Below are 26,004 nucleotides of genomic sequence, written 5' to 3' on the forward strand. Positions count from 1 at the left end.
CCCACCACATATGCTGTATATGTAGTGTTAGTTATGAATGGGCAGGCCATTAATGACTAATGTATGGTAATCATTGGTTATATATGAGTGCTAAAAAAAGAAATAAACATCTTTTTCTCTATAAGTGAAAGAAATACATGGCATAGTGGACAGTGGAAGTACAATTAATTGTGTATTTAATGTTCCTGTGATATGGACCGGTTTCAAGCGGGTGTCTGCCTTCCTATTGAATGCCTCCATAGTTTTGTTTTTTCTAAATAATGGTTTGTTGAATCTTTAATTTTAGGAGGAGAAGACTAGGTCGAGGTAATTAATATGATTAATAATAAATACTGAAGACCCGAGGCTCACATTTATTTGCGCTAAATTAGAACACATTTGCTTCAAAGGTACAATTATTGTTTATTATAAAAGAGGTTTTGAGGAGTAGATAAGTATTCAAGGTATTATTCCGAATATAATTATATGTTTTGCATAATAGTGTGTGCTTTAGGTGATGATTGGAACAGGATGGAGCAATGATTGCTTTTGGAAGATTCATTTTTGGTTTTTTTTTTGCCATATTATAGGCAATGTACGTTATATCAGGAACTCTGGGTTTTATTAAGACTTGCTCTGGTGATATTTTGATTTTATCCGTCCACCATTGAACGATAATAGAAGGTCTGATGTAGAGATACTTAGAATTTTAAAGTAAAGTGCTATTTGAAGGTAAAATATCATTGGTCCAACTCCATAAGGCGAGTTTCATGTAACCCAGATATATGGGTACTTCTGTTCGAGGTTGTATGTTGTTTATTTATTTTTAATGTAATTGTTTGTAACATATATATATATATTATATCTATATCTAGTGGTAGCCCTGAAGAAGTTGGGTTATAACTAATTGTGTTGGCAACAAGAAAAAGATTAATTGTTCATGCTACAATCAATTTCAATTGCAAAAAACACAGTTGATGGACAGAATGTAGAACAATGTCATACATTCACCCCAGTACAAGGATCTGGGCCTAAATCCATCGTTTTTTTGCACTCCACACCACCCTGGGTTAGACACTGGCTATATGCAAATCAGCTCTGACCCTTTGCCTCATGGGAACAGTGCAGTCCGAACTACCAAGCCATGTCTTTCCCAGACAGAAATCAAGCATCCAAGGACCGGTTTCTGGCTATCAGCCTTCATTCAGCCTGGATAGCTTGACTCCAGTGGTGTGGAGAGCCTGGGACTCACGTCTGAGCATACCCAGCCCACTCAGGGTGACAATTGCAAAAAACACAGTTGATGGACAGAATGTAGAACAATGTCATACATTCACCCCAGTACAAGGATCTGGGCCTAAATCCATCGTTTTTTTGCACTCCACACCACCCTGGGTTAGACACTGGCTATATGCAAATCAGCTCTGACCCTGTGCCTCATGGGAACAGTCCAGTCCGAACTACCAAGCCATGTCTTTCCCAGACCGGAATCAAGCATCCAAGGACCGGTTTCTGGCTATCAGCCTTCATTAAGCCTGGATAGCTTGACTCCAGTGGTGTGGAGAGCCTGGGACTCACGTCTGAGCATACCCAGCCCACTCGGGGTGACAATTGCAAAAAACACAGTTGATGGACAGAATGTAGAACAATGTCATACATTCACCCCAGTACAAGGATATGGGCCTAAATACATCGTTTTTTTGCACTCCACACCACCCTGGGTTAGACACTGGCTATATGCAAATCAGCTCTGACCCTGTGCCTCATGGGAACAGTCCAGTCCGAACTACCAAGCCATGTCTTTCCCAGACCGGAATCAAGCATCCAAGGACCGGTTTCTGGCTATCAGCCTTTATTCAGCCTGGATAGCTTGACTCCAGTAGTGTGGAGAGCCTGGGACTCACGTCTGAGCATACCCAGCCCACGCTCGGTGACAATTGCAAAAAACACAGTTGATGGACAGAATGTAGAACAATGTCATACATTCACCCCAGTACAAGGATCTGGGCCTAAATCCATCGTTTTTTTGCACTCCACACCACCCTGGGTTAGACACTGGCTATATGCAAATCAGCTCTGACCCTGTGCCTCATGGGAACAGTCCAGTCCGAAGTACCAAGCCATGTCTTTCCCAGACCGGAATCAAGAATCCAAGGACCGGTTTCTGGCTATCAGCCTTCATTCAGCCTGGATAGCTTGACTCCAGTGGTGTGGAGAGCCTGGGACTCACGTCTGAGCATACCCAGCCCACTCGGGGTGACAATTGCAAAAAACACAGTTGATGGACTGAATGTAGAACAATGTCATACATTCACCCCAGTACAAGGATCTGGGCCTAAATCAATGCCAGAAACCGGTCCTGGGAAGCTTGATTCCGGTCCAGGGAAGACATGGCTTGGCAGTTCGGGCTGGACTGTTCCCATGAGGCACAGGGTCAGACTGATTTGCATATAGCCATGTCTGAACTGGGGTGGCGGAGTGAGCTAAAGAACGGTGATGGATTAAACCCAGATCAGTTGACTGGGGGTGAGTGTTTGTATTGTCAATGCTCCGTCCATCATCACCTTTGGTTTTTCTTTGTTCGCCCTAAGTTGGCAGGGTATGCTCAGACATGAGTCCCTTGCTCACTTTGCCACTGGAGTCAAGCAAGCCCGGCTGAAGACGGCTGTAATGCCAGAAACCGGTCCTGGGAAGCTTGATTCCGGTCCAGGGAAGACATGGCTTGGCAGTTCGGGCTGGACTGTTCCCATGAGGCACAGGGTCAGACTGATTTGCATATAGCCATGTCTGAACAGGGGTGGCGGAGTGAGATAATGAACGGTGATGGATTAAACCCAGATCAGTTGACTGGGGGTGAGTGTTTGTATTGTCAACGCTCCGTCCATCATCACCTTTGGTTTTTCTTTGTTCGCCCTAAGTTGGCAGGGTATGCTCAGACGTGAGTCCCTTGCTCACTTTGCCACTGGAGTCAAGCAAGCCCGGCTGAAGACGGCTGTAATGCCAGAAACCGGTCCTGGTAAGCTTGATTCCGGTCCAGGGAAGACATGGCTTGGCAGTTCGGGCTGGACTGTTCCCATGAGGCACAGGGTCAGACTGATTTGCATATAGCCATGTCTGAACTGGGGTGGCGGAGTGAGCTAAAGAAGGGTGATGGATTAAACCCAGATCAGTTGACTGGGGGTGAGTGTTTGTATTGTCAACGCTCCGTCCATCATCACCTTTGGTTTTTCTTTGTTCGCCCTAAGTTGGCAGGATATGCTCAGACGTGAGTCCCTTGCTCACTTTGCCACTAGAGTCAAGCAAGCCCGGCTGAAGACGGCTATAATGCCAGAAACCGGTCCTGGGAAGCTTGATTCCGCTCCAGGGAAGACATGGCTTGGCAGTTCGGGCTGGACTGTTCCCATGAGGCACAGGGTCAGACTGATTTGCATATAGCCATGTCTGAACTGGGGTGGCGGAGTGAGCTAAAGAAGGGTGATGGATTAAACCCAGATCAGTTGACTGGGGGTGAGTGTTTGTATTGTCAACGCTCCGTCCATCATCACCTTTGGTTTTTCTTGATTCGCCCTAAGTTTTGCAGGGTATGCTCAGACGTGAGTCCCTTGCTCACTTTGCCACTGGAGTCAAGCAAGCCCGGCTGAAGACGGCTGTAATGCCAGAAACCGGTCCTGGGAAGCTTGATTCCGGTCCAGGGAAGACATGGCTTGGCAGTTTGGGCTGGACTGTTCCCATGAGGCACAGGGTCAGACTGATTTGCATATAGCATGTCTGAACTGGGGTCGCGGAGTGAGCTAAAGAACGGTGATGGATTAAACCCAGATCAGTTGACTGGGGGTGAGTGTTTGTATTGTCAACGCTCCGTCAATCATCACCTTTGGGTTTTCTTTGTTCGCCCTAAGTTGGCAGGGTATGCTCAGACGTGAGTCCCTTGCTCACTTTGCCACAGGAGTCAAACAAGCCCGGCTGAAGACGGCTGTAATGCCAGAAACCAGTCCTGGGAAGCTTGATTCCGGTCCAGGGAAGACATGGCTTGGCAGTTCGGGCTGGACTGTTCCCATGAGGCACAGGGTCAGACTGATTTGCATATAGCCATGTCTGAACTGGGGTGGCGGAGTGAGCTAAAGAACGGTGATGGATTAAACCCAGATCAGTTGACTGGGGGTGAGTGTTTGTATTGTCAGCGCTCCGTCCATCATCACCTTTGGTTTTTCTTTGTTCGCCCTAACTGGGCAGGGTATGCTCAGACGTGAGTCCTTTGCTCACTTTGCCACTGGAGTCAAGCAAGCCCGGCTGAAGACGGCTGTAATGCCGGAAACCGGTCCTGGGAAGCTTGATTCTGGTCCAGGGAAGACATGGCTTGGCAGTTCAGGCTGGACTGTTCCCATGAGGCACAGGGTCAGACTGATTTGCATATAGCCATGTCTGAACTGGGGTGGCGGAGTGAGCTAAAGAACGGTGATGGATTAAACCCAGATCAGTTGACTGGGGGTGAGTGTTTGTATTGTCAACGCTCCGTCCATCATCACCTTTGGTTTTTCTTTGTTCGCCCTAAGTTGGCAGGGTATGCTCAGACGTGAGTCCCTTGCTCACTTTGCCACTGGAGTCAAGCAAGCCCGGCTGAAGACGGCTGTAATGCCAGAAACCGCTCCTGGGAAGCTTGATTCCGGTCCAGGGAAGACATGGCTTGGCAGTTCGGGCTGGACTGTTCCCATGAGGCACAGGGTCAGACTGATTTGCATATAGCCATGTCTGAACTGGGGTGGCGGAGTGAGCTAAAGAACAGTGATGGATTAAACCCAGATCAGTTGACTAGGGGTGAGTGTTTGTATTGTCAACGCTCCGTCCATCATCACCTTTGGTTTTTCTATGTTCGCCCTAAGTTGGCAGGGTATGCTCAGACGTGAGTCCCTTGCTCACTTTGCCACTGGAGTCAAGCAAGCCCGGCTGAAGACGGCTGTAATGCCAGAAACCGCTCCTGGGAAGCTTGATTCCGGTCCAGGGAAGACATGGCTTGGCAGTTCGGGCTGGACTGTTCCCATGAGGCACATGGTCAAACTGATTTGCATATAGCCATGTCTGAACTGGGGTGGCGGAGTGAGCTAAAGAACGGTGATGGATTAAACCCAGATCAGTTGACTGGGGGTGAGTGTTTGTATTGTCAACGCTCCATCCATCATCACCTTTGGTTTTTCTTTGTTCGCCCTAAGTTGCCAGGGTATGCTCAGACGTGAGTCCCTTGCTCACTTTGCCACTGGAGTCAAGCAAGCCCGGCTGAAGACGGCTGTAATGCCAGAAACCGGTCCTGGGAAGCTTTATTCCGGTCCAGGGAAGACATGGCTTGGCAGTTCGGGCTGGACTGTTCCCATGAGGCACAGGGTCAGACTGATTTGCATATAGCCATGTCTGAACTTTGGTGGCGGAGTGAGCTAAAGAACGGTGATGGATTAAACCCAGATCAGTTGACTGGGGGTGAGTGTTTGTATTATCAACGCTCCGTCCATCATCACCTTTGTTTTTTCTTTGTTCGCCCTAAGTTGGCAGGGTATGCTCAGACGTGAGTCCCTTGCTCACTTTGCCACTGGAGTCAAGCAAGCCCGGCTGAAGACGGCTGTAATGCCAGAAACCGGTCCTGAGAAGCTTGATTCCGGTCCAGGGAAGACATGGCTTGGCAGTTCGGGCTGGACTGTTCCCATGAGGCACAGGGTCAGACTGATTTGCATATAGCCATGTCTGAACTGGGGTGGCGGAGTGAGCTAAAGAACAGTGATGGATTAAACCCAGATCAGTTGACTGGGGGTGAGTGTTTGTATTGTCAACGCTCCGTCCATCATCACCTTTGGTTTTTCTTTGTTCGCCCTAAGTTGGCAGGGTATGCTCAGACGTGAGTCCCATGCTCACTTTGTAATGTAATGTAATGTAGGGGACACTTATATAGCGCATCTATCACTCCATGGAGTATCTTGGCGCTCAACCAGATGGAAAACGGTTTAGGAAAAGATAGATCGATGGGAGCGCTTAAACCAATGCTGTGCAGGCTGCGTCTGTAAGGGAAAACACCCAGGTCTTTAGCGCCTTCCTGAACTGTGTTTCATGACATAGTAACCTAAGGTGAGAGGGAAGCTTGTTCCAAGCTCTGGAACCCAGGACAAAGAGAGACTTTCCTCCCTTGGTAGCCAATCTAAATCTGGGGATGGTTAATAGATTCTGGTTGGCAGACCTCAGGCAGCGAGTGGGATAGTATCGCTTAAAGCCAGTGCACAGATATTTAGGCTTTGCCACTGGAGTCAAGCAAGCCCCGCTGAACACGGCTGTAATGCCAGAAACCGGTCCTGGGAATCTTGATTCCGGTCCAGGGAAGACATGGCTTGGCAGTTCGGGCCGGACTGTTCCCATGAGGCACAGGGTCAGACTGATTTGCATATAGCCATGTCTGAACTGGGGTGGCGGAGTGAGCTAAAGAACGGTGATGGATTAAACCCAGATCAGTTGACTGGGGGTGAGTGTTTGTATTGTCAACGCTCCGTCCATCATCACCTTTGGTTTTTCTACAATCAATTTCAATGACAGATGAATTAATAATAAATCAGTGGTTATATTCCTACATCGGATCTTCTTGCAAGTTGTTCAGATTTTTAAAAAAAACTGATCACCTTAATGTGATTAATATTTTCTTCACTAATGATTTAGACTGATTTGGTTGATATATATTGAGTGCTGCGTTTATTGTTTAAGTTAAGAAATGGAGACCATATGCCTGGGTACATCAACCAAGAGGTGATAGGAGGAAGCCCCTAGACCCACATAAAGCAAACGTGTATACGCACACACATACGCACACACACACATACACGTGTTGACATACACGCACACTTACACACACACACACACACACACACACACAACACAGCCGTAAGCAAACACACACGTTCACGTAGCCCTTAGTCCCGCCATTTCACAGCCTCCAAAACATGCTCCAAAGCAGCTGGCTCTGCCTTCTCCTTCGATCGTTTATCTGCCCCCTTCTTCTATTGGAATGGCGCCATGTTCTTTTTCTCCTCACCTTATGCTCCACCTTTCAGCATCATGACCAAGTGATGGCGCCATGTAGGATGGAAAAGGGCAGCAATATCTTACCTCAACAAGTCCTGGTTCCCTTAATGATATGCAGTGTTACTGGAAGGACAGGCAATGCAATACATTGAACTGATCGCCATGTGGGGTATGGTAAATCTCATAGAGATGGGCCAATGTGTTTCAGATAGTCATTATAACTGGTATGTGAACAAGGGGTCTGTAGGAACTCTGGATGTACATATTTGTACATACACTGATGGGGAGCAGTCTCAGAGCATGTGCAAATATGTGCACGCGCAGCTGGGACGCGCAGCTGGGACTGGAGGGAGTGCCATCCTCTGAAACAACAATATTTATTCACCTAGAGCTATGTTATTGGTAAATCCCAGGTAAACTCAAGGGTTTGTTCTTGATCATACCAGAGTGAATCCGAGCTCTGTTTTTGATAATAACCAGAGTGATTTACTCATTTGAATTTCCTGACTATTTTACACATGAGGAGAAACCCACTGAGCTGTTCAACCTTGCACCCCAAGCCTCCGAAAAAATAGATCAATGACTGGGCTGACACCATAGCCAACCTGCTACCGGGTAACCTTCTGTCTGGCCTTAGGGCCTCATTAACTCATTGTAGCAAACCAGGAAGTTCACGAAAACAACAGAAGATACACAAAACTGTCACTGTGAAATAACTTTGGCCACAGCACCATTTTATTCATACTGTAGCAGCTTTTTGTGTGAGCACTGTCTTTGTGCTCCACGTCATACCTCAGCTTTGCGTGTCAGCATGTGCCATCCTGATCATCTGCATATTTATGTTCATAACATTTTCTTTCTCACTTTTCTACCTATTAATAAAAACATAGGTGGTCGTTTCAAACCTTTCAGTAATGATGTAGCTGTAAAGGAAAATATGATAATTGCCAGATAATTGGGTTACTCAACATCTGTTCTACTGCTCATCATTACAAATATTTCCAATAATTGCTAGGAGCTGAGTGGTAATAGAGTGAGGTGTCCCATAATACTGCACACCTCGTGGAAATGTCTACTTCATCCTTTTGGCGCCAGTGGAAACCAGAGGTAAAGACCGTCAGAAACAATATTTCCACCGTTTACTCCAGAACATCTCTAAGCATGTTCAAAATGTGGTGGAAATAAATGCTGGTTATGTTAATCACAGGCCAGCCATTGCTAGAATATTTCCTGGACATGTTCTAAATGATGACCCTATTATTTTTCAAAGTTGTACCTTCGATTAAACATTAAGATTCACAGTAATTACATATGTAATGTGGTATCTGAGTTTCAAACTTCTTCCGCCATCTGGATAAATCCATAAATGTTTTACTCTCTTCTCTTGGTGAGTCTAATAAACAAGGGCAGTAACTTAGATATGCAATTGGAGTGCAGTGCTACTAGAGGCCCTGAAAGATCAGTTGTAAAAGCAGCTGTTTTAAGTCACTAACTTCTCCATGGTTATTAAGAAAAGGCCCAGAGTGCTCTTGATCATATTTGTCATAGGTTTCCTGGAAAATATAAGTTGTGAGTCTTTTGTAGAGCTTGAAGCAGCCTTCTTCAGTCTTCAGATATGCAGAAAAATATTCTAGAAGAATGAATTGGGTGTTAATAGACCTTACACCATATAATTCATATAGTTCTATACCGGTATTCCGACCGCCCAATTACAACTTTAGTGGTCGGACAACCATTGCACCGTGCCACTGCCAGGAAACCACCTTTCCCTGGCGGTGGCACAGTGTTCAGGGGGCTCAGAAATATGCTCGTGGTGTCAGTGCAGCACCGTCATACATATTACGAGTGTCAGGGCCGCCAGCAATATCATGGAGGTCTTTACTCTATGAGGATGCATGCAGGGGTCACAACATGTGGATGGAGATGCATGCAGGGGGGCACAACATGTGCCCCCCTATGTTAATGCACCCAAGTTCCTACATGGCATGGTAAGTAAGTAAGTAAATCTTTATTTGCATAGTTAATTAAAACCGTTGCAATACAAACATATATATATTTAATAAAACTGTCACATACATGTATAAAACTTGTTCCTTCAGAATACTTTAGAAATCTTACAACCATGTTTAATAATTTTTCTGGTTTTGGGCTTTAGCAGCATACATTTTTTTCGGTTTCTTTCGTCCACAGAAATAGAAATTAAAAATGTCAAAGCAGGGCCGTCTTAATGTTAGCTTGTAATTTCTGGCAGAGTTCCTGATGTTTCTATTTCTGGCAGTTTTCTTTCGCACAGTCTCAAAAATTTTACTGCTCTGCAGTTCAGTTGCAGATCGCTAGGTGCAAAGCATGCAATCAGGGCTTGCCTCCTTTTTCGAATTCCTTGTTGGTTAAATAGTTGTTTCAACAAGTTCTTTCTTTCTTTGAGAAGTTCTTTACAAGAGCATAGTAGATGCAGCAGATCTTCCTGAGCTGTTCCGCATAATCGGCACACAAAACCTGTTTTTTTCCGTAGCCATGGTGGAAGGTGCTGGATACAAGGAAGCAGGCCGAATCTGAATTTCATCAATGCAATTTTTAAATTTTTATCATATCCCAGATTAAAGGAGGCTTGCATTCCTATCTTCGAGTATGTATTCAGAGTCATCCATCCATGAGCTCTCTGTGAAAGTGTGGCCTTGTCCTCCAACTATGACAGTAGTTTCACCGTCTTCCACACTGTTTTTTAGAAATTACGGTGGTTGTCGATGTTTCCCAAAGTTGATTTAGCCCTAATTAAAATAGGCTGCTATGCAGATATTTCACAGCTGGTAATGTGGTGTGCGTTTGTAGCTCTTTCCACAGCTGATCATTTAACGTTCCCCGAGGAGTTTTTCGCACTTTATCCCATGCGATGACGAAAGCCCCTTGTCTGGCAATTGTTTGCTTCGAGACGCCAAACTCGAGTCTGATTTGAGCAGGTGAGGTGTATTTCGGGAGCCGAAAGATAACCCTGTATGCAGAAGTTACAGTGGCGTTGAGTATTTCAGCGTCTTTGCCTTTCTGTGCCTCACTACCATAGGTGATTAATGGTAAAAGTTTTGAACGAACCACCTCTGTGAGTGGCAGGATAGAAGGGCCAGATAATTTGGAGTTTAGCATTTTTAGAGACGTTGCTATTATTAAGCCTTTTTGCCTTATACTATTCGTCTGCGCCAGGAATTGTCGCCAGGAGTCCAGCTTCACACCAAGGTATTTGTATTCTGTTGTTCCTTCTATTCTGGTCTCCCCCCAAAGCCAGGTTGTAGTTTGTCGCCTTTTTTTACCGATTATCATCGTTCTCGTTTTGTCCAAATTGATCGTGAGATTATTTGCTTGTGAAAAATCCCGCGTTGTATTTAGGAGATGTTGCAGCCCTACTTTAGTTTTGCTAATCAGGACAATGTCGTCAGCGTAAAGAAGACAGGGAAGGGCCGTGTCTCCTAATTTCGGGGCGTGTGAGTTGCAAGTGGTTAGTAGCTTAACTAGATTGGCTGTATACAGATTGAAGAGAGTGGGTGCCAAAACACAGCCCTGTTTCAGACCATTTTCCGTGGGGATGCGTTTTGACAGGAAAGTCCCGTTTCCCAACTTTACCTGTAGCCAAGTGTCCGTGTGCAGGTTTATGATCAAGTTGAGTAGGGGCTGAGGAAGTCCCCAATGATGTAACTTGGACCACAGTCTTATGCGATTGACATTATCAAATGCAGCCTTGTAGTCAATAAAGCAGAGGTGTAATGATGATCTTGTTGCTGCTGCCTTGTCCATGAGCATTGCCATGCTTAATATATTAGTTGTTGTCCCCACTGATTTTGTGAAACCTCTCTGTTGGAGGGGAATTGTGGATTTTTTTTTCAGCCAGGCCTGCAGGTCCTCCAATATCAAGTCTGCAAAACATTTTGCTTTGATGTCCAGAAGAGCCACTAAACAATAATTTTGAGGTTTCATCTTGTCACCTGATTTATGGATTGGGGAAATAATTGAGCCTTTCCATCAGCTGGGCTTGATATTCAGCGATCTGATTTCTCCAAAGAGTGGGTCCAGTGCTTCTGCCCAGAATGTTGCCCCTTGCTTGTAAAGCACTGGCGGGATTCTATTTGGTCCGCGAGCGCCATCTTTCCCTCCTTTTCTTATCTGTCTTTTGATGGCATCAATTTGAGCCATTTGATGCTCTTTATTTGGTCAATCTTGTTCTCTTTTCCCAAAATCGGCAGGGTCAGTTTCAACATAGGCCTTGAGATTCGATTGAAAATCGAGTTCGTTTTGGCAGGCTTTGTGCTTCTTGCTATATTCGGTGCCTTGTTGAAAGTGAGACCTGAGGTATTGTGCCCAGGCTTCCTATGTGATGTTTGTGGAAATGCCGGCATGATTGTGGTAAATGAAATGGTTTATGAAAGTGAGACCTGAGGTATTGTGCCCAGGCTTCCTCTGTGATGTTTGTGTAAACGCCGTCATGATTGTGGTAACTGAAATGTCCATGCCATGGAGGAACTGTTTTAGGTGTTCCCATTGCAGTACCCATTTTCAGAGGCCCTGCCTTGGGACTGCCAAACAAATCCTGCCAGACGCGAGGAAACTCGTAATCTGGCAGGCAGTGTGCACACAGCTTTGGTGGTGCGGGAGCGGGCTGCCAGCATGGCGTGGTAGTCAGCTCCCTCTCTGCCAAACTCGTAACCAGGCCCTAAGTAGCTGACCTCAGTAATAACATTGTTTTGGTATTTTCTTCCATTGTTCCCAAATCCTTCTCCTCCCACTGTTTGTGATGTCGCCACTGTTATGTATTCCTCACAATCTTTGCAGAGGGCTGTCTTCTGCAAGCTTGCACATTTGCTCCAACGACATAGTTGGAACCTTCTTAATGCAGGGACAGGGTACAGGTGAGTTGTAGGTTATCTGCATTGGAAAGTATGGTTTCATTTGGCATGAGTCCAAGGGAACCTACTTTCTCCCCAGTCATGTTATACGTACAAATCTGAGTGACTTTGCTTCTAATATAAGCTAAATGACTTTTCATTTCAGTTATTTAACAATAATAACATTTAGAACTTCATCACTTAATATTTCTGGATTCCATCATTCCTTTGCTGTTCACTCATCAGGAGGTTGTCGGAAATCAATGGATGGACAGAGCTCACAGGGATCTATCTAAAGGGTAGGAACCTGGCACTCTGGTCCTCACAATAATGATCCATTTTAAGCTACATAAATACAAGTTCAGAGTCTTTGAAGTAGCCAGGAAACAAGGAGATTTGACCTATCATGAGGCCCAGCTGCCATACTATACAAATTGTGGACCTAAAACTCAGAGGAAGAAAAGTCCATGAGGAAGGCTGAGCACAATCTATGTGAAAAGGACTTTCCATATTCCTAATTAAATGTAAGTTGAAATCATGGGAAAAACACAATAACTTGATAGGCTTGAGGAAGTCATTTACTACACTGGAGCACAGAGAATATAGCAAAGCTGAATAAGCTGGATGTAACATGTGATATCTAAAGTACGGGATATTGAGGGCTATCTGATACATATAGTCATTACATATTGATATGGTAGAGTAGTAAGTGCTATTAAGATATATAAAAATATTTAAAAAAATTTAGGCCTGGGCACAATTTCAATTACACTGAGTAATAGGAGTAATTTCAGAAATTCTACAATACTCTATGATGCAAGATTACCAATAATTAGACAATTACTCCTGCTTGCACAATTTGGGGTAAAACTAATTTTACCTCAAGAGCACATTTAGCGAGCATGAGCAGTCCCTCGTACTCGCTGTTGTGTTCTATTACATTTAGTGCTTTTTATAGCACAAAAATGCATCATCATGTCCATTTTTGACACGAGGGGGCACGTTGTGGTAAGAAAATAGCGCTGAATGCTGGGATTAAGTTGGGGTAAAGTCCTACCCCTAGAGCACATTTAGCGAGCACACATGGCTGCTCACGCTCGCTCTTCATGTTCCATTATATTTAGTGTTATTTCTTAGTGCACATTACATCCTTGTGCCCATTTTGTATGCGAGGACCATTTTTGTAAATCACTAAATGCAGAATTACTCTTCTCACATATAACTACATTATCTCCCTGAATTTTCTGGTAATGCTGCGTGAGTACGCTACATGGAATCATGCGAGTTACGCAGAAATGCGAAGTGAGGGCGATTCCTGGCAATACTTTAGAAATGACTCCCTGCTTGGGCAGTCATTTCTAAATTTGGCAGGTGGCATTTCCGTCAGGGCAATAGAGTCATTTACTCTATCTCCCTGATGAAGAAATTGGCCTCCCACCGAAATTTAAATCGGCCCCCATGGCTCATCCAATTCTAATAGAGTGCCTTTTCTATCTAAGGAGCAGTAAGACAGTCTTCAAATAGCGAGGTTCATTTCTTTCAAATAGAACTTATTCGGTCCCATTCGATCTGTTTACTTTCACTTATGCTTCACTATTATAAGGAGTTCCAAAGATCCCTACCTACTTACCTTTGGTTAGATTTGTGAAACTTCAGGAAACAATTGTTGTAACACAAGAGATTCACAGTGTCTAAGTGTAGTATAAGAAACTGCATCCATATTAGGGTGGGGTATCCTCTGAGATTTTCACCATGGGGAAGGTAAACATCTCAGAGGAGATGGGGTTTTGATTTAAGTGCATGTTGTGATCTCAGTGAGGTAGGTGGTGCGTTTCTCATGTGACCCTCTAATGTTACTGCTTTGTTCCGATGCTCTAATTTTGGACTGTGCAGAATTCTTTGGGCTAATGGCTGGCACATTGCACAAATACTGGGATTATGCAGTTGTTTGGTTAGGCTACTATAATTATGTTCTTAGTTCATCTCATCCAATTGAAGAAATCTAATTGGGTCATTCTGCAGGATTTTCTTGGCACTTAGGTAGATCAAAGATATGCTTAACCACTTCCATGCTAATGACAAGGTCAACTCGTCATGGGTTTTACCTGCCCTGTGCTTATGACGAGTTGACCTTGTCATGAACAATGGGGAATCTGAGATTGTAGCACACAGCAGGAAAACCCCTTAGCAGCCAAGGTGTTAATTTAAGTTTGAGGACACTACATGGAAATTGCAGAGTGTCAAGTCAAGTCAGTTATTTATTGCGATTAATTAAAACCTTAACAATCAAAATACATAAAAACACATTGCTACAATTCATTTTAAGTTCAGACAGCATAGGTTAAAATTCAATTTTTTGATATTAGAATAAAATTAAGTTATGGACAACTTATTATGGGAGACATACTGTTGTCTTAGGTGCCATTTTACAGCCTGGTCTACCCAAAGATCACAAAATAACATCGAGCAAGGTGCATATTATATAAAGGCGCAAAGTGCAGTTTAGAAAAGCTTGTAGTAGTAGTGGAAAAGGTGAAGAAGATTGTATTTAGCAAATTGCGAATCGCAAATTGAGAATAATTTCCCATTCATTCCTATGGGCCTCCTTGCCCATAGGAATGAATGGGAAAGTATTCCTTAATTGCGATTCGCAATTTGCTAATCGTAATTAAGGAATTTTAAGAAATCGCTAAAAAAATGTGATTTTGTACATACATACCCATTTGCGATTCTCAAATAGCGATTTCTTAAAAATCGCTATTTGAGGATCGCAAATGGGTATCTTGATACATATGGCCCTATATCATTTAGAATTGCAATTACCACCTTCCTTCAAGTCAGAATCTAGCATTGACTGAAAAGGGTTTTCAGCACTGGCCTCCTTTCTTGGAGTACACCTGGGCAAAGACATGGCATGTGTGTAATACTTTCTTTTCTGAAGGTACACAGTCTACAGCGGTCCTTTGTGATGGACCTTTCCCATAGTATTCTTTTGTTTTCCCTGGAGAAAATACCAAAATGGTTGTGCAAAAAGTCATCAAAAAGTCCTTTTTAGGGCTCGGCCTACGTCACCACGAAGTGGGGCGGAGCTCCGAGCTCCTATTGTTAAAGAAGAAAAAAAAAAGTTTCTTTAGGGCTCGGGAAAGAAACATTCCTTAGTGCGCGAGCTTTTTTTTATTATCTGAATGGTGATTGGTCGTCGCGGTGCTGTTTTTGTAGTAGGCTTGATGCCATAGGGCATATGTAATGTTAGGCGGCCATGTTGGCATATTCTGTGCGGTTACGCGCACGGCAGACTATTAATCTTAATTAGGAGCTGTCAGAGTGCCCGTGTAATGCAATCCAGATGGTCTGAGCGGTGAGCGCGTTCAATGTAAAATGACGAGAGGAGAGGCAGCAGGCGAGGCTCACAGAAGATGACTCATACGTGCTCGTGCTTTCACTTGCTCTCTGTGCTCAGTCTGTTCTCTTTACTTTGTATTCCTGTGTGTTCAGTCTTTCTCTGCCCCATGTCTGTCCATGTGCTCTCTGTCTTTCTCCGTGCTCAGTCTGTTCTCTTTACTTTGTATTCCTGTGTGTTCAGTCTTTCTCTGCCCCATGTCTGACCATGTGCTCTCTGTCTTAAGCCTACCGTTTTACTGCTTTGCATACTTTCATCAGTGACGCAATAGCCTGAATGTATTAACACAATTACCCTCAAAGGGCATTGTTCCCAATGTGAAACACTATTAGCATACTGATGGAATTAAGATTTGCTGTCAATCACAACAACTGTGAAGTATTAGGGAGTTTTTTTGTATGCTCCTACCACTTTAGCCTCTCCATATAGGAGACCTTTATGACCTGACTGACTTTGTAATCTAAATGACAATCACGGGGCTCTCGTGTTTATTTTTTGTCGCCCGCATTCGTTAGAAAGGGAGCAATCTTGGAATTACTCACATACGGACATAGGCCAGAGACTCATATTCTGCTCATAAACTAGAACAGGAGTTCAAAACCACCAGTACTACCAGTACCAGTACCACCACCTCCAGTACTACTACTACTACCACTACCAGTACCACCACCACCAGTACTACCAGTAACACCACCACCAGTACTACCACTACCAGTACCACCACCACCAGTACTACCACTACCAGTACCACCACCACCACCAGTACTAACACCATCAGTACTACCAGTACTACCACTGATGAATTCAGACCTCAGCAAGGCCCAAAAGTACCGAAAGTGTTCACTCTTCTGTGTACAAAGTCCTTAGACTTACAAATGAAGTTGGCAAGGAAACTGGAAATACAAAAGCATAGTTTAATAAACCTTTAAAGGTGGTGATACAACCTCCACAACACTTCTACAGCATTGTACAGAGTAGCACACTGAATACAAGTACATGGCCCCTTTTATACACAGTGGAAGGGGTTCAGTTTACAGTTTAGACAGAGTTTACAACCACGTAAGGACATTTCTAAACATATCAGTGGGTGGAGCTAACAGTATTTCTAGAACATGGGAGGGCTATGCTAATAAGGAACAGCTGTTACTTCTGCTGAGCATGCACTACACTCTCAAGAAGAACTAATAATAACTGTTGCTAGGTAGAATTCACAGTGTAACTGGCAGAGAGGTAGGACAATCAAAACATTGAGCACATGGCAATGTAGGGCTTAAAAAATGGCAGACTCGAAATACAAAATGGATTCCGTATACTAGATATTTGGACTAATGCATTATGGCTTCAGCTAATGCTTAATAATACCGCTGTTTTATTTACAAGAGACGACCCTTTCAGCGTTAGCTGAAGCCATTCCATTTCATAGGGTAGTCATCATACTCATCTTGAATGTCAATGCTCATAATGTTAGAAATCTCTTTAGTTAGACTCTTTTGATAAGCAGCTTCGGAAACAGCTTTCTTATTGGGTATACAAGAGGTAATGCAAAGAGAACATATCATAGGACCACATTGAATACACATACAGCAAGTGAAGAGAATTGCTACTATTATACAAAGGCCAGTGAGGATCTTCCAACCCCATGTAGTAAATAAGGTCCAAAACCAACTAGAGAAGGTCCATGTACCATTATCTACATGTATGTCGGCAGCTATTTTATGCAGTTTATTTATGGCATTATAAACAGAAGGCGAGTGGTCTGGGATGAAGACACAACAGCTGCTTCCAATAATTCTACAAGCACCTCCTTTTTCTGCTAATATGACATCTAACACCATTCTGTTCTGCAGGGCAACAATTCTAGTAATTTGCAACTCTTCAGTTACGTTTCCTAGTGCTGCAGCAGTTTGGTTGGTCACTGCCTCTACAACTCTAGTTAATCTTCTTATCTTTCTACTGTTTAGGGCAGCTCCAACAAAAAAAAATAAACCTAGGTTAAAATCCACATATTGCTGCAAACTAGTGTCGGTCTGGTCCATATCATCGACAGATAAAGTACGTTTGTATCTATTCACAGTGGCATTATTCAACAGTTTCAAGTCTTTATGATATGTAGCAGGTGCTAAAAACACTGGTGGTAATAAAAACGATACATAGCATACTCCTGACCAGCCAGCTGGTAATCGATAATACCCTCTATTACCGCATACAAAATATGTATTATGGGATGCTAAAAATGTGCTATTATTCAGACCATCTATATTTAAGACTTTAATACAATCACTAACACCTACAGGGATGTACCCAACACGTTGCACGCATAAGTCCGCTTGTGCTTGTGCAACTGAGATCACAAATTTTTCACTTTCGACAGTGTCTCTAGTGTTCGTAAAAATGTAGGGAGTAGACTCATTGTCCGGTCGATATTCTTCCCACTCCCATATAGTTCCATTGGCTTGTGGATAGCCTTCTTTATTCTGGTGACATTCTTTGTTTAGTCTAAAAAGTAACCTTCCAACAGCAGGCTTTCTCGTGGCAAATAGAAGAGTGTACCAGGCACGACAAGAACCATTATGAGAGAAAGGAAGAGGTATGAACGGTGTTCCCCCCTTCTTCTGGTGCGCTGGCATCATACCGCATATCCAGCAATTTGTTTCATTTGTAGCAGTGTGGGTATGATGTAGCATCTGAATGAAGGTGTTATTTACAAAGGACAAGCTGTGTTTTGATTCCTGATAGGGGAGCGTATAAAAGAAATGCTCCTCTGGCACCGGTGTAGAAACCACATATAGATCACGGGCAGGAATTACATCCTCAACAAACCACGTGATAATGGCAACAACTGCCACAATAGCAATGAACCCAAAAGCGCAGATCACTTTCTTTCTCTCCATGTTGAACAAATGACTCGCACCAAATGTCTCGCAAATCTTCCTGAAACTAAAAAGTTTGTCAGAACTCTTCCCCCAAGGCGGCCGTTGTTTTCTTCACCAGCGGGCCAAGACGGGTGTCACTACTCTAATGCAAGGCTGATCCCCCCCCTTGCCTCATCGGCTCTCCGTTGCACCAACCAAGGGGCCGTTCTGACAACAGTCTAAACAGCAGCAAACTTCTTCCTGGGTCGAAGGTTGTATTTTCTTACTCCAGAAGTCGTCGGGTCCGGGAAGAACTCCTCTTGCTCATCAGGTACCACAGCAGGGCCTTTCTCTGTAGTCAGGATTTCTCGATGGTCAGTCAACACGGCAGGCTCCACCAATCCAGGTTGCACTCTGCGACAGTGAAGGGAGTGGATCCAGTTTTTCCGGTTGGTCACTCTGACAGCCGTTCTTGTTGCGAGCAGAACCTGCTCGGGACCGCACCATCGGGGCTCCAGGCCACTCGTCCTCTCGAACGCCTTGATGAGGACAAAGTCACCGGGTCGGAGACTATGACCCTCGCCTGTGGACCGGTCAGGGAGTGCTTCTCTAACCTGTTGATGAATAGAAACCAAGTTATCAGTTAATTGTGCCAGATAGTCATTCATCAATACACAAGGTACATCATATACGGAACTTGGTTTGGGCACTCCCCAAATATTCATGGGACGACCAAACACCACTTCATACGGTGTAAGGCCGGTTCGGGAGTGTGGTACTGATCTTATCGACAACAATGCCAAAGGCAAAGCGTCTGGCCAAGTCAGAGAAGTGGAAGCCTGGATCTTTGCTAGTTTAAGCTTCAGTGTTCCATTGTACCGTTCCACCAAGCCAGCCGACTGTGGATGGAACACTGCATGGAACTTTTGTTTTATCCCCAGACCTTTCAGAACATACTTGATAACGTCTGCTATAAAATGAGGCCCGTTATCACTCCATAGCAGTCTACAAACACCATACCTAGGGAAGAACTCCTTCAGTAGCACCTTCACTGTAGTCATTGCAGTATTGTCCTTAGTAGGGTCGGCTTCAATCCATTTACTGAAAGCACACACCACCACCAAGACGTACTTTAGATTGTTACAGCGTTCGAGTTGAATATAGTCCATTTGCAGGACTTCAAAAGGTGCAGTAGGTATTTCAAATCCTCCTGCTGGAGTCCGTGTTCCTTTCCCTGGGTTGTATTTAAGACAGATCATACAGGTCTGTACCACTCTCTTGGCCGTGCTAGCAATCTCTGGATGCTCCCAAACTTGCTCAAGCAATTTCACAATCGCTGAAGCTCCAACATGTGCTAGCCCATGTGCTATTTGAACCTTAGGTTGGACAAAAGCTGTGGGCAACTTCCACCTATCCATTTGTTTGTTGCGCCAACAACCTTCATCATCCAGTTCTCCATTTTCAGACCATTGCTCTCGTTCTTTATCAGAAGCAACTCTCTGTATTTCCATCACTTCTTTCCTAGCATCATGCCATTGTTCTGCTTGTGACTTCACAATGAGTCAGGTCTCATTGCAGTTTCTCGTGCTACTTGGTCAGCGAAAGCATTTCCTTGCCCTACTTTGTCAGTAACTTTCTTATGTGCACTGCATTTCACTATAGCTATCTTTTTAGGAAATGTCAGGGCAGTCAAAAGATTGTGCACCAATTCTCCATACATAATTTGTGCTCCGCGTGATGTCAGAAAACCTCTTTCCTTCCAGAGCAGGCCAAAGTCGTGCGCTACTCCGAAAGCATAGCGGCTATCTGTATAAATATTCACACACAACTCTGTACTAAGTTCACATGCTCGTGTCAATGCTATCAGCTCCGCTGCCTGGGCTGATTTCTGCGGTATGCGTGCTGTTTCCACGATAGTATACAAAGTAGTGATGGCATATGCTGCCGAAGTCGTACCATCCGGTAGCTTCAGGCAGGAGCCATCCACCCATAATTCTCCATCTACATCTGAAAAAGGGGTATCCTGGAGATCGATACGACCCTTTTTCTGTTCCTCAGTCACAAAAATACAATCATGTGCTTCTTGTGCCTCAGGCTGAGTCGTCGGGAATGGTAACAATGTTGCTGGATTTAACGTAGCACATCTCCTCAATGTGATATGGGGAGCCAGCAACGTTAGCTCATATCCGGTCAGACGGGCACTTGTTAAATGCTGCGTCTTTGTTTGATTCAAAAGGGCGTCAACAGCATGGGGAACCAACACTAACAGCTTGTGAGATAACACTATTCCCTCACTCTGACGTATTGACACAGCTGTCGCTGCGACCGAACGAAAACACCCCGGCAATGCCCGAGCAACAGGATCGAGCAATGCCGAGAAGTATGCACACGGACGCTGCCTGTCCCCGTGCATCTGTACTAACACAGATGACGCACATCCATCTCTCTCGTGTACATATAATGTGAAAAGTTTCGTGTAATCAGGAGTGCCTAACACTGGTGCTGAACAAAGGGCCTGACGTAACTGTTGAAAAGCATTTTCACATTCATCTGTCCAAGGAAGGGGAATTGGAGTGTCTTTTGTCAACAGTGCTAACAGTGGTTTGACTATGTGTGAAAAACCCAGTATCCACTGCCTACAAAAGGACGTAAGACCCAAAAATGCTCGAACATCTTTTTGTGTAGAAGGTGTTGGTGTGTCCAGGATGGCTTGGATACGATCTGATGTAAGTGCACGCCCCTCCTTAGACAAAAGGTGGCCTAGGTAGGTCACCTTAGGTCTACAAAATTGCAATTTCTTCTTGGATACCTTATGATTGTGGGAAGCCAGAAAGGAAAGCAAGGACAACGTACAAGTCTCACATTGCTCAGGGGTGTCAGCAGCCAACAAAATGTCATCGACATATTGAATAAGCACTACCCCCTCAAGCAAGACAAAGGAATCCAACTGTCTTTGCAATGCCTGACTGTAGATACTAGGGCTCTCAGTATAGCCCTGTGGAATTCTACAAAATCTATACGATTGATTATTCAAAGTGAAGCCGAAAAGGTAACGGCTATCAGGGTGAATAGGGATCGAAAAGAAGGCGTTCTTCAGGTCGACAACCGAGAACGTCGTCGCTGTTGGTGGGACCAAAGTAAGGAGTGTCGTAATGTCAGAAACAACAGGATATTGGGGCACCACTATCTTGTTTACCTCCCTCAAATCAATAATGAATCGATATACCCTAGTATCAGTGTCTTTCTTCAAAATTGGTAGAATAGGACTGTTACAAACATTGTATGGGACTTCTTCCACCACCCCCACTCGGATGAGATCCTGCACAATCTGTATGAGCGCCTCCTCACCCTCCTGTGAAATCCTATATTGAGGCAGGCGTGGCAACACAGCTCCCTCCTTCACACTAATGTGAACCGGAGAAATGACCATCTGTCCCACATCAGTGTCTGAAGTAGCCCACAACGTGTGAGGTAAAGAGGCTAATGCAGCACTTTCAGCGACCATACACACTCTCTCTTTTACAGGGTAATTGTCATTTAAAATCACGCATACTCCTTCAGGGGAGCAGCGGATTGTGGCTCTAAAATGTTTCAGCATGTCTAGACCCACAATGTTGTCAGGCGTGTTTGAGGAAAGCAAGAATGGACATGGTGCTGTAAATTTGTCGACATGAAATGCAAGGGGTTGGGATAATGGGCTAAGAGAAGGTGTTCCATCGAACCCTACAGATGTGATCGTTAAGCCAGACAGGGGAGCCCTCGGAACCAATTGTTTAGACAAAGCGCTACGAGTAGCCCCTGTATCAACCAGAAACTGATCAGTAGAACCCAAAACATGTGCTGTAACATAAGGACCCCTCTGATCTACTGGCACTTCAACTGATTCCTCCCCCCATCCTACGCAATCCTATGCATATCGGGAATCATGACTTTCGGGGTGCACATAGTCAGACATCTGATACTGATTTCGTCTATCAAAGGTATTAAACCCTCCTTGTTGTTGCTCCTTGGATTCAAATCTAGCCCTGTCATTTAGATTACCTCGTGGTCCAGAGAAACCCCCACGATTTCTCCCAAAACCTCTACCCCGTCCCATAGCCCTGTGCTCTCGCGCTAAAGGACACTCATTGGCCCAGTGGCATCGTTGCTTACAATATGCACATTGATCTTTAGCCAAGTCTGTGCGAGTATGTGTAGAATCATAAAAACCCCGACCACCTCTATTATTTCCTCTCTGGGGTGGTCCATACACTTGTGCTAACATAACTTTTGTTTTCAAATCCTTAGATTTCTTATCTTCATTACTTTTTGCTTCTAATTCCTGACGCTCGTAATACTGAGCCATTGTCAGGAGGGATGCCGGAGTCGATGTCGCCCAGGAGCTTTCACTCGCTTTCAACCAAGCTGCTACTCCCGGTAATAAATTCGAGACATATTTGTCTACAAACAGATGTCGACCCGTGTCATCCGTCAGAGACTGACCACTGAAATCGTGAAAAGTTTCTTCAAATCGCATAAAGAAGTCAGAAACTGATTCGTCTGTCTTTTGCTTGCAAGATGCTAACATAGTCCAGTCAATCTTTTTAGGGGGGATAATCGACTTCAATTTAGTCAAAATGGCAGCAGGGAGGTCTAGAATGAGCTGGGGTGGTTTCTGCGCAGGTTTCCTAGCTCTGTCCTCCTCCTCAATGTCTTCCCATTTAGCTTTAAAAGTCACGAAATCGTAAATTTTCCGTACTGATCTCCACATGTCAGGGGGTAATATAAGACCAAAGAATAAATCAATATCGGCTAATGTCATAGTATAAGAATCCAAAGCCCCCTCAACTTCCTCATAAAAGGCAGCTGGATTTTTCCGTGGGTCAGGTAACGCTTTCTTTAAGGCCATAACATCCGCTCTATTCCAAGGAGTATATACCCAATTATAGATAAAATACCCTCGGGCATCAGCTGAATCTTTATCTGAACTAGTACCCGCTCCTTTAGGAGGAACATACAAAGGCGCTGCCTCTCGCATAGGTTTAACATGCACAATATCGACCTTATCTGAAGAAAAGATAGGTGATTGTTTCCCGTCGCCACTCAAACCCGTCTCTTTGTCGTCCGCCGTCTTTTGTCGTTTTTCTTCTCGTAACCGAGACGCCTCATCCCGCAATACGAATAACCGTCGAACTGCATCAGCTGCCTGGGAAGGAGAAAAGAGACCTTTACGCAATTCTTTCTTATCTTGTATTATGTCATCAGGTTCAAGGACAGGAGAATATTTTCGAAAAGCCCCGACTACTTCATCAGAAAAGGTTTCAAGAAAAAAAAAATTTTCCCTGTCCGGCCATTTTTCAAGAGACAACAATATTTCAGCAAGAGGAATTGTACCCTTAAGAATACGATAAGAAATTTGTCGGAGCTCCACCATGCGATCAGATGTTAACTTAGACCGCGTGTCTACCTTATCTTTAAATGGTCCAGAATCCTCATCTTCCCCTTTCGGAGCAGACGGGCCAGCATACGGAGGCGGAGAACGATCTAGTAATGAAAAATCATCATCAGAATTATTAAGGACAGGATAAAGAGGCAGTCGAATAGGATATTGGCCAGATATCTGCAATCTACGTTCTTTTTCCCGTTTTTCTTCCGCTTCTTTTTGTTCACGTTGTCTCATTTCTTGCGCCTTCTCACGCACATTCTTCCTCTGCTCTTTCTCAATCAGCGCATGTTCACGTTTCTCACGCTCAGGTACTTCTTTCACCCATATTTGCACACTCTCAAACATGTCTTGTCTCGCTCGGCGCTTACACAGGCACTGTTCCACATACTCAATTTTGCGCAAATCAAACGAACCATACAAAGGCCATCTCAACTCAGGATCCTTCTTGGTATACTTCCTCCACAATATGCTGTACATACATGTCCCTATTCGGCGTCCCTTCTGGGGGAGCCGGCTGCGATTCTTCAAGACTTAACCGGTTTCCACAGCAGCACCACTTACGTAGTGCGCTAAAAGCAGGCATGCTAGAAATAGTGCGAAATACGCAATATTATACAGAAAAATGGCACTTAATCGTTGCGCCGCTCACAACCATATGTTGGAGAAAAATCTCCACATTGCCTGCCTATATGTGTTGCAACGCATATATACCCATATTCATAATCATAATATGATCGATCATCCAAACATCTCCATATCCATATCCTTAAGCCACAGCAAGCGTATCCTAAAACTGCCTTGCTAATCACTGGCTACCATAAACACTCACAGTAATTACCATACAATGGTTCTCACCAAGCACGAGCGTCCAGATTCCACCTGCCAAGTTCCACAATTTGCTCAAACAGCTTTTCCACGGCAAACCGACAGAAGAGGTCTCAGTCGAGGACCGGCGCCACCCAGATGGTCAGATCGGAAGGAAGGAAGAAATACCTCAGGATGCCAGGACTAAAGACGCCGCTGGCAGTGATCACTTCCCCGGCAGAGTTCCATTCCTTCGTCACGACCAGTCCTTCGAGCCTCCGAGTCGCCGATGAGCCCCACGTGACGGGCGCCAATTGATGAATTCAGACCTCAGCAAGGCCCAAAAGTACCGAAAGGGTTCGCCCTTCTGTGTACAAAGTCCTTAGACTTACAAATGAAGTTGTCAAGGAAACTGGAAATACAAAAGCATAGTTTAATAAACCTTTAAAGGTGGTGATACAACCTCCACAACACTTCTACAGCATTGTACAGAGTAGCACAATGAATACAAGCACATGGCCCCCTTTATACACAGTGGAAGGGGTTCAGTTTACAGTTTAGACAGAGTTTACAACCACGTAAGGACATTTCTAAACATATCAGTGGGTGGAGCTAACAGTATTTCTAGAACATGGGAGGGCTATGCTAATAAGGAACAGCTGTTACTTCTGCTGAGCATGCACTACACTCTCAAGAAGAACTAATAATAACTGTTGCTAGGTAGAATTCACAGTGTAACTGGCAGAGAGGTAGGACAATCAAAACATTGAGCACATGGCAATGTAGGGCTTGAAAAATGGCGGACTCGAAATACAAAATGGATTCCGTATAATAGATATTTGGACTAATGCATTATGGCTTCAGCTAATGCTTAATAATACCGCTGTTTTATTTACAACACCACCACCAGTACTACCACTACTACAGCCACCAGTACTACCACTAATACAGCCACCAGTACTACCACTACCACCACCACCAGTACTACCACCATCACCAGTAATACCAGTACCACCACCACCAGTACTACCACAACCAGTACTACCAGTACCACCAGTACCACCACCACCACCAGTACTACCACCACCAGTACTACCAGTACCACCACCACCACCAGTACTAACACTACCAGTACCACCACCACCACCAGTACTACCAGTACTACAGCCACCAGTACTACCACTACCACCACCACTAGTACTACCAGTACCACGACCACCAGTACTACCACTACCAGTACTACCACTACCAGTATCACTACCACCACCAGTACTACCACCACCAGTACCACCACCACCAGTACTACCAGTACTACCACCATCAGTACTACCAGTACTACCACCACCAGTACTACCACTACCAGTACCACCACCACCAGTACTACCACTACCAGTACCACCACCACCAGTACCACCACCACCGGTACTACCACTACCAGTACCACCACCACCACCAGTACTACCAGTACTACCACCATCAGTACTACCAGTACTACCACCACCAGTACTACCACTACCAGTACCACCACCACCAGTACTACCACCACCAGTACTACCACTACCAGTACCACCACCACCAGTACTACCACTACCAGTACCACCACCACCACCAGTACTACCAGTACTA

This window comes from Lissotriton helveticus, chromosome 2_2, assembly GCF_964261635.1.
Source record: "Lissotriton helveticus chromosome 2_2, aLisHel1.1, whole genome shotgun sequence".
Classification (NCBI taxonomy): Eukaryota; Metazoa; Chordata; class Amphibia; order Caudata; family Salamandridae; genus Lissotriton; species Lissotriton helveticus.